This window comes from Oncorhynchus gorbuscha, unplaced genomic scaffold (assembly GCF_021184085.1).
Source record: "Oncorhynchus gorbuscha isolate QuinsamMale2020 ecotype Even-year unplaced genomic scaffold, OgorEven_v1.0 Un_scaffold_346, whole genome shotgun sequence".
In the NCBI taxonomy this organism is placed as follows: Eukaryota; Metazoa; Chordata; class Actinopteri; order Salmoniformes; family Salmonidae; genus Oncorhynchus; species Oncorhynchus gorbuscha.
The window spans coordinates 844928-854827 of record NW_025745205.1 but is presented as its reverse complement, the minus strand read 5'-3'; the positions used below and the strand labels follow the sequence as shown (position 1 = coordinate 854827).

Below are 9900 nucleotides of genomic sequence, written 5' to 3'. Positions count from 1 at the left end.
ACGAGTCCTATATCGACATACCCCGAGAGGCCGCTCAGCAAGGAAGAAGCTACTGCTCCAAAACCGCCATAAAAAAGCCATACTACAGTTTGGGGACAAAGATCCTAGTTTTTGGAGAAATGTCCTCTGGTCTGATGAAACAAAAATCGAACTGTTTGGCCATAATGACCATTGTTATGTTTGGAGGGAAAAGGGGGAGGATTTCAAGCCGAAGAACACCATGTTGTGGGGTTGCTTTGCTGCAGGAGGGTCTGGTGCACCACTAGAACACCTGGGAAGGACACTGCAGGGCAAATCGGTTTGCAATTTGAAGTGGTACATATGTGCGACAACCTACTAAATTCATAGTGACAGATTGCACAAGTAAACAAGGAGCATAGACTATTTCCCTGACCGGGAATCGAACCCGGGCCGCAGCGGTGAGAGCGCCGAATACTAACCAATAGACCACCAGGGAAGGATAATTCACTGGAAATTGGTTCTCAGTGTGAGCTGGTACATATGTGCGATAACCTTCTATATTCATTGTGACAGGTTGTACAAGTAAAGATGTAGCAAAAGAGTAGTTCCCTGACCGGGAATCGAACCCGGGCCGCGGCGGTGAGAGCGCCGAATCCTAACCACTAGACCACCAGGGAAGGGTACTACAGTGCAATTCGTTTCCCAGTTTGAAATGGTACATATAGTTGAAGTCGTAAGTTTCCATCCACTTAGGCTGGAGTCATTAAAACCTGTTTGTCAACCCCTCCCCACATTTCTTGCTAACAAACGATCGTTTTGGCAGACGGTTAGGACATCTACTTTGTGCATGACACAAGTCATTTTTCCAACAATTGTTTACATTGGGATTATTTCACTTATAATTCACTGTATCACAAATTCAGTGGGCCAGAAGTTTACATACAATAAGTTGGCTGTGCCTTTAAACATTTTGTAAAATTCCCGAAAATGATGTCATGGCTTTAGAAGCTTCTGATAGGCTAATTGACATCCTTTTAGTCAATTGGAGGTGTACCTGTAGATGTATTTCAAGGCCTACCTTCAAACTCAGTGCCTCTTTGCTTGACTCCATGGGAAAAGCAAAGGAAATCAGGCAAGACCTCAGAAAAAAAATGTAGACCTCCACAAGTCTGGTTCCTCCTTGGGAGCAATTTCCAAACGCCTGAAGGTACCTCGCTCATCTGTAGAAACAATAGTACGCAAGTATAAACACCATGGTATGGCGCAGGCGTCATACCGCTCAGGAAGGAGACGCGTTCTCTCTCCTAGAGATGAACGTACTTTGGGTCGAAAAGTGCAAATCCATCCCAGAACAACAGCAAAGGACCTTGTGAAGATGCTGGAGGAAACAGGTACAAAATGGTCTATATCCACAGGCAAACGAGTCCTATATCGACATAACTCGAGAGCCCGCTCAGAACACCATCATGTTGTGGGGGTGCTTTGCTGCAGGAGGGTCTGGTGCACCACTAGAACACCTGGGAAGGACACTGCAGTGCAAATCGGTTGCACAAGTAAACATGTAGCAAAAGATTAGTTCCCTGAACGGGAATCGAACCCGGGCAGCGGCTGTGAGAGCGCCGAATCCTAAGCACTAGACCACCAGGGAAGGGTACAACATTTCAAATTGTTTCCCAGTGTGAGCTGCTACATATGTGCGATAACCTTCTATATTCATTGTGACAGGTTGCACACGTAAACATGTAGCAAAAGAGCAGTTCACTGACCGGGAATCGAATCCTAACCACTAGACCACCAGGGAAGGATACTACAGTGCAATTCGTTTCCCAGTTTGAAATGGTACATATAGTTGAAGTCGTAAGTTTCCATCCACTTAGGCTGGAGTCATTAAAACTTTGGGTCGAAAAGTGCAAATCCATCCCAGAACAACAGCAAAGGACCTTGTGAAGATGCTGGAGGAAACAGGTACAAAATGGTCTATATCCACAGGCAAACGAGTCCTATATCGACATACCCCGAGAGGCCGCTCAGCAAGGAAGAAGCTACTGCTCCAAAACCGCCATAAAAAAGCCATACTACAGTTTGGGGACAAAGATCCTAGTTATTGGAGAAATGTCCTCTGGTCTGATGAAACAACAATCGAACTGTTTGGCCATAATGACCATTGTTATGTTTGGAGGGAAAAGGGGGAGGCTTTCAAGCCGAAGAACACCATCATGTTGTGGGGGTGCTTTGCTGCAGGAGGGTCTGGTGCACCACTAGAACACCTGGGAAGGACACTGTAGGGCAAATCGGTTTGCAATTTGAAGTGGTACATATGTGCGACAACCTACTAAATTCATAGTAACAGGTTGCACAAGTAAACAAGGAGAATAGACTATTTCCCTGACCGGGAATCGAACCCAGGCCGCGGCGGTGAGAGCACCGAATCCTAACCACTAGACCACCAGGGAAGGGTACTACAGTGAAAATCGGTTCTCAGTGTGAGCTGCTACATATGTGCAATAACCTTCTATATTCATTGTGACAGGTTGTACAAGTAAACATGTAGCAAAAGAGTAGTTCCCTGACCGGGAATCAAAACCTGGACGTGGCGGTGAGAGCGCCGAATCCTAACCACTAGACCACCAGGGAAGGGTACAACAGTGCAAATCGGTTCCCAGTGTGGGAACTGGAGTGGGATCCTCGGGACAGTAAGACAGAGACTGGGTTTTTGGGGACTACGACAGTTGACTTTTGAGGGCAAGGTTTTAATCATCAAAGCTGTGATTTTACCTGTGCTTTTACTAATCAGTTCTGTTTTTATCCCCCCCCCGAAGGAGTATTTTAGCCCTGGAGCGGATGCTCTTCTACTTTCTGTGGGGAAGCAAGTGGGAGAGGCTGAGGAGGGAGGTGGTCAAGAGGCCCAGGTCCAAGGGGGAAAGGCTTGCCTGACCTCTACTTGTTCCTGGGCAGCCGCTACACAGCATTACATCTGACTCTTGCCACCTCCCGGTCAATAACAAGACACAGGCCCTCGCATGGTTCTGGCTGGGATCTTACCTCAGGACACTGAGGCTGATCCCAGTCGACCTGCGAGCCCCAGTCTCTTTCCTGCTCCCCACCCACTACTTCCAGCTCCAGAAATTTTTAAGACATTTTAAACTGGAAAAGGAAGCAGTCACGGTTTTAACTAAACACCGCTCTCTTCTCTCTCTTGTGCAGGAGCGGGAACCAGTATGTCCAGTGCGCGGGCTCGCTATGGCGAGCCCACAATGGTCTGGCGCAACGTGGCCCATCCTGCTCTCCTGAATCGGCATCGGGACCTGTCCTGGATGGTCGCCCACGATATCCTCCCGGTCAGGGCCGTTATGCACTCGCGGGGCATGGCGAGGACATCCGTGTGCCCCGACCGGGCTGCAGCCAAGAAGAGTCGGTGAGGCACATGCTCTGGGAGTGCAGAGCCGCCAGGGACCTGTGGAAGGAAGCAGGCCCCTGATCACCTCGTGTCTGCCAGCAGGGGAGGACCTAACACCTCAGCTCGTGCTGTACGGGGTGGGCCGAAGGCCCATTCCACCGAAGGCCTTCACCAAGTTCTGGCCCACCCTCACGTGTCTGAAGGAAGCACTGTGGTCCTCCCGTAACCTGCTGGTAGCAAAAGCGTAGAGACCACCCCCAGGCAGTGGCCATGGTAGCCACGGAAGCCCTGTGGTGGTACGAACGGAAGGGGGCCTCGACCCCAGGCGAAGGGTCCCCCACAACACCCTAGGTCCCAGCGGCCACGGCCTGACAGCGCTGCGGCGCCTAGGGCGATGCGCCTAGGGGAGGGATCTCCTCTGGGCCCCAAAGGACGGGACGATGGTCTATTCGGGAGAGCAGGATGAGGCGAGTTTGATAAGGACTCACCCCGCTCCTGTACAAGCGATTGAAGACAGCCTTTTAACAAAGTGACTTTTTAACATGTTTCTAACGTCTTAAAAATGTTTTAACTTTGTTGAATCATTTCGTACACATTTTAAATGGCTTTTACAGATTTCTTTTTACAAAGAAAGTACTTTTATTCATAGTTGTTGTCATTGGTTTTAACAACACGTACTTTTAACAAATTTAAATGTAAATTCAAATGCTGTGTTTTATGCCTTGTTGCCGTTTTTATGTGTATAAATGATTAAATTAATGTATGAGCTGTTTTTTTTAAAGCAATTGTGAAAATAAAACTTTTCCAAAAGAAAAAAATATGTGCGACAACCTACTAAATTCATAGTGACAGGTTGCACAAGTAAACAAGGAGAATAGACTATTTCCCTGACCGGGAATCGAACCCGGGCCACGGCGGTGAGAGCGCCGAATCCTAACCACTAGACCACCAGGGAAGGGTACTACAGTGCAAATCGGTTCCCAGTGTGAGCTGGTACATATGTGCGATAACCTTCTATATTCATTGTGACAGGTTGTACAAGTAAACATGTAGCAAAACAGTAGTAGACCACTAGGGAAGGGTACTACAGTGCAAATCGGGAGTCAAACTGGGAGTAGAACCACCAGGGAAGGGTACTACAGTGGAAATCAGGAGTCAAACCACCAGGGAAGGGTACTACAGTGGAAATCAGGAGTCGAACCCGGGCCGCGGCAGTGAGAGCGCCGAATCCTAACCACTAGACCACCAGGGAAGGGTACTTCAGTGCAATTCGTTTCCCAGTTTGAAATGGTACATATAGTTGAAGTCGTAAGTTTCCATCCACTTAGGCTGGAGTCATTAAAACCTGTTTATCAACCCCTCCCCACATTTCTTGCTAACAAACGATCGTTATTGCAGACGGTTAGGACATCTACTTTGTGCATGACACAAGTCATTTTTCCAACAATTGTTTACATTGGGATTATTTCACTTATAATTCACTGTATCACAAATTCAGTGGGCCAGAAGTTTACATACAATGAGTTGGCTGTGCCTTTAAACAGTTTGTAAAATTCCCGAAAATGATGTCATGGCTTTAGAAGCTTCTGATAGGCTAATTGACATCCTTTGAGTCAATTGGAGGTGTACCTGTAGATGTATTTCAAGGCCTACCTTCAAACTCAGTGTCTCTTTGCTTAACTCCTTGAGAAAAGCAAAGAAAATCAGGCAAGACCTCAGAAAGAAATGTAGACCTCCACAAGTCTGGTTCCTCCTTGGGAGCAATTTCCAAACGCCTGAAGGTACCTCGCTCATCTGTAGAAACAATAGTACACAAGTATAAACACCATGGTATGACGCAGGCGTCATACCGCTCAGGAAGGAGACGCGTTCTCTCTCCTAGAGATGAACGTACTTTGAGTCGAAAAGTGCAAATCCATCCCTTAACAACAGCAAAGGACCTTGTGAAGATGCTGGAGGAAACAGGTACAAAATGGTCTATATCCACAGGCAAACGAGTCCTATATCGACATACCCCGAGAGGCCGCTCAGCAAGGAAGAAGCTACTGCTCCAAAACCGCCATAAAAAAGCCATACTACAGTTTGGGGACAAAGATCCTAGTTATTGGAGAAATGTCCTCTGGTCTGATGAAACAAAAATCGAACTGTTTGGCCATAATGACCATTGTTATGTTTGGAGGGAAAAGGGGGAGGCTTTCAAGCCGAAGAACACCATCATGTTGTGGGGGTGCTTTGCTGCAGGAGGGTCTGGTGCACCACTAGAACACCTGGGAAGGAAACTGCAGGGCAAATCGGTTTGCAATTTGAAGTGGTACATATGTGCGACAACCTACTAAATTCATAGTGACAGGTTGCACAAGTAAACAAGGAGCATAGACTATTTCCCTGAGCGGGAATCAAACCCAGGGCGCGGCGGTGAGAGTGCCAAATCCTAACCACTAGACCACCAGGGAAGGATAATACAGTGCAAATCGGTTCTCAGTGTGAGCTGGTACATATGTGCGATAACCTTCTATATTAATTGTGACAGGTTGTACAAGTAAACATGTAGCAAAATGAGTAGTTCCCTGACCAGGAATGGAACCCGGGCCGCGGCGGTGAGAGCGCCGAATCCTAACCACTAGACCACCAGGGAAGGGTACGACAGTGCAAATCGGTTCCAAGTGTGAGCTGGTACATATGTGCGATAACCTTCTATATTCATTGTGACAGGTTGTACAAGTAAACATGTAGCAAAAGATTAGTTCCCTGACCGTGAATCGAACCCGGGGCGCAGCGGTGAGAGCACCGAATCCTAACCACTAAACCACCAGGGAAGGGTACTACAGTGCAAATCGGGAGTCGAACTGGGAGTCGAACCACCAGGGAAGGGTACTACAGTGGAAATCGGGAGTCAAACCCGGGGCGCGGCGGTGAGAGCGCCGAATCCTAACCACTAGACCACCAGGGAAGGGTACTACAGTGCAATTCGTTTCCCAGTTTGAAATGGTACATATAGTTGAAGTCGTAAGTTTCCATCCACTTAGGCTGGAGTCATTAAAACCTGTTTGTCAACCCCTCCCCACATTTCTTGCTAACAAACGATCGTTTTGGCAGACGGTTAGGACATCTACTTTGTGCATGACACAAGTCATTTTTCCAACAATTGTTTACATTGGGATTATTTCACTTATAATTCACTGTATCACAAATTCAGTGGGCCAGAAGTTTACATACAATGAGTTGGCTGTGCCTTTAAACAGTTTGTAAAATTCCTGAAAATGATGTCATGGCTTTAGAAGCTTCTGATAGGCTAATTGACATCCTTTGAGTCAATTGGAGGAGTACCTGTAGATGTATTTCAAGGCCTACCTTCAAACTCAGTGCCTCTTTGCTTGACTCCATGGGAAAAGCAAAGGAAATCAGGCAAAACCTCAGAAAACAAATGTAGACCTCCACAAGTCTGGTTCCTCCTTGGGAGCAATTTCCAAACGCCTGAAGGTACCTCGCTCATCTGTAGAAACAATAGTACGCAAGTATAAACACCATGGTATGGCGCAGGCGTCATACCGCTCAGGAAGGAGACGCGTTCTCTCTCCTAGAGATGAACGTACTTTGGGTCGAAAAGTGCAAATCCATCCCAGAACAACAGCAAAGGACCTTGTGAAGATGCTGGAGGAAACAGGTACAAAATGGTCTATATCCACAGGCAAACGAGTCCTATATCGACATACCTCGAGAGCCCGCTCAGAACACCATCATGTTGTGGGGGTGCTTTGCTGCAGGAGGGTCTGGTGCACCACTAGAACACCTGGGAAGGACACTGCAGTGCAAATTGGTTGCACAAGTAAACATGTAGCAAAAGATTAGTTCCCTGAACGGGAATCGAACCCGGGCAGCGGCTGTGAGAGCGCCGAATCCTAAGCACTAGACCACCAGGGAAGGGTACAACATTTCAAATTGTTTCCCAGTGTGAGCTGCTACATATGTGCGATAACCTTCTATATTCATTGTGACAGGTTGCACACGTAAACATGTAGCAAAAGAGCAGTTCACTGACCGGGAATCGAATCCTAACCACTAGACCACCAGGGAAGGATACTACAGTGCAATTCGTTTCCCAGTTTGAAATGGTACATATAGTTGAAGTCGTAAGTTTCCATCCACTTAGGCTGGAGTCATTAAAACTTTGGGTCGAAAAGTGCAAATCCATCCCAGAACAACAGCAAAGGACCTTGTGAAGATGCTGGAGGAAACAGGTACAAAATGGTCTATATCCACAGGCAAACGAGTCCTATATCGACATACCCGGAGAGGCCGCTCAGCAAGGAAGAAGCTACTGCTCCAAAACCGCCATAAAAAAGCCATACTACAGTTTGGGGACAAAGATCCTAGTTATTGGAGAAATGTCCTCTGGTCTGATGAAACAACAATCGAACTGTTTGGACATAATGACCATTGTTATGTTTGGAGGGAAAAGGGGGAGGCTTTCAAGCCGAAGAACACCATCATGTTGTGGGGGTGCTTTGCTGCAGGAGGGTCTGGTGCACCACTAGAACACCTGGGAAGGACACTGTAGGGCAAATCGGTTTGCAATTTGAAGTGGTACATATGTGCGACAACCTACTAAATTCATAGTAACAGGTTGCACAAGTAAACAAGGAGAATAGACTATTTCCCTGACCGGGAATCGAACCCGGGCCGCAGTGAGAACACCGAATCCTAACCACTAGACCACCAGGGAAGGGTACTACAGTGCAAATCGGTTCTCAGTGTGAGCTGCTACATATGTGCAATAACCTTCTATATTCATTGTGACAGGTTGTACAAGTAAACATGTAGCAAAAGAGTAGTTCCCTGACCGGGAATCAAAACCTGGACGTGGCGGTGAGAGCGCCGAATCCTAACCACTAGACCACCAGGGAAGGGTACAACAGTGCAAATCGGTTCCCAGTGTGAGCTGGTACATATGTGCGATAACCTTCTGTATTCATTGTGACAGGTTGCACACGTAAACATGTAGCAAAAGAGTAGTTCCCTGATCGGGAATCGAACCCGGGCCGCGGCGGTGAGAGCGCAGAATCCTAACCACTAGACCACCAGGGAAGGGTACTACAGTGCAATTTGTTTCCCAGTTTGAAATGGTACATATAGTTGAAGTCGTAAGTTTCCATCCACTTAGGCTGGAGTCATTAAAACCTGTTTGTCAACCCCTCCCCACATTTCTTGCTAACAAACGATCGTTTTGGCTGACGGTTAGGACATCTACTTTGTGCATGACACAAGTCATTTTTCCAACAATTGTTTACATTGGGATTATTTCACTTATAATTCACTGTATCACAAATTCAGTGGGCCAGAAGTTTACATACACTAAATTGGCTGTGCCTTTAAACAGTTTGTAAAATTCCCGAAAATGATGCCATGGCTTTAGAAGCTTCTGATAGGCTAATTGACATCCTTTGAGTCAATTGGAGGTGTACCTGTAGATGATGTTTCAAGGCCTACCTTCAAACTCAGTGCCTCTTTGCTTGACTCCACGGGAAAAGCAAAGGAAATCAGCCAAGACCTCAGAAAAAATGTAGACCTCCACAAGTCTGGTTTCTCCTTGGGAGCAATTTCCAAACGCCTGAAGGTACCTCGCTCATCTGGACAGCGGAGTCAATCACCACCTTCCGGAGACACCTGAAACCCCACCTCTTTAAGGAATACCTAGGATAGGATAAGTAATCCTTCTCACCCCCCCCTAAAAGATTTAGATGCACTATTGTAAAGTGGCTGTTCCACTGGATGTCATAAGGTGAATGCACCAATTTGTAAGTCGCTCTGGATAAGAGCGTCTGCTAAATGACTTAAATGTAAATGTAAATGTATCTGTAGAAACAATAGTACGCAAGTATAAACACCATGGGACCACGCAGGCGTCATACCGCTCAGGAAGGAGACGCGTTCTCTCTCCTAGAGATGAACGTACTTTGGGTCGAAAAGTGCAAATCCATCCCAGAACAACAGCAAAGGACCTTGTGAAGATGCTTGAGGAAACAGGTACAAAATGGTCTATATCCACACGCAAACGAGTCCTATATCGACATACCCCGAGAGGCCGCTCAACAAGGAAGAAGCTACTGCACCAAAACCGCCATAAAAAAAGCCATACTACAGTTTGGGGACAAAGATCCTAGTTATTGGAGAAATGTCCTCTGGTCTGATGAAACAAAAATCGAACTGTTTGGCCATAATGACCATTGTTATGCTTGGAGGGAAAAGGGGGAGGCTTTCAAGCCAAAGAACACCATCATGTTGTGGGGGTGCTTTGCTGCAGGAGGGTCTGGTGCACCACTAGAACAACTGGGAAGGACACTGCAGTGCAAATCGGTTCCCAGTGTGAGCTGGTACATATGTGCGATAACCTTCTATATTCATTGTGACAGGTTGCACAAGGAGCATAGACTATTTCCCTGACCGGGAATCAAACCCGGGCAGCAGCGGTGAGAGCGCCAAATCCTAACCACTAGACCACCAGGGAAGGATTATACAGTGCAAATCGGTTCCCAGTGTGAGCT

The 9900-nt window shown here is 47.0% G+C and overlaps 2 non-coding genes across 2 annotated transcripts; both read right to left on the bottom strand.

Moving 5' to 3' along the window:
• Nucleotides 1–566: 566 nt before the first annotated feature.
• On the bottom strand, nt 567–638 carry trnae-cuc. The gene has a single exon. It is a non-coding gene; the product is annotated as a tRNA-Glu (tRNA).
• A 3603-nt stretch (nt 639–4241) lies between these two features.
• trnae-cuc lies at nt 4242–4313 on the bottom strand. Its single transcript has one exon. It is a non-coding gene; the product is annotated as a tRNA-Glu (tRNA).
• Nucleotides 4314–9900: the final 5587 nt, after the last annotated feature.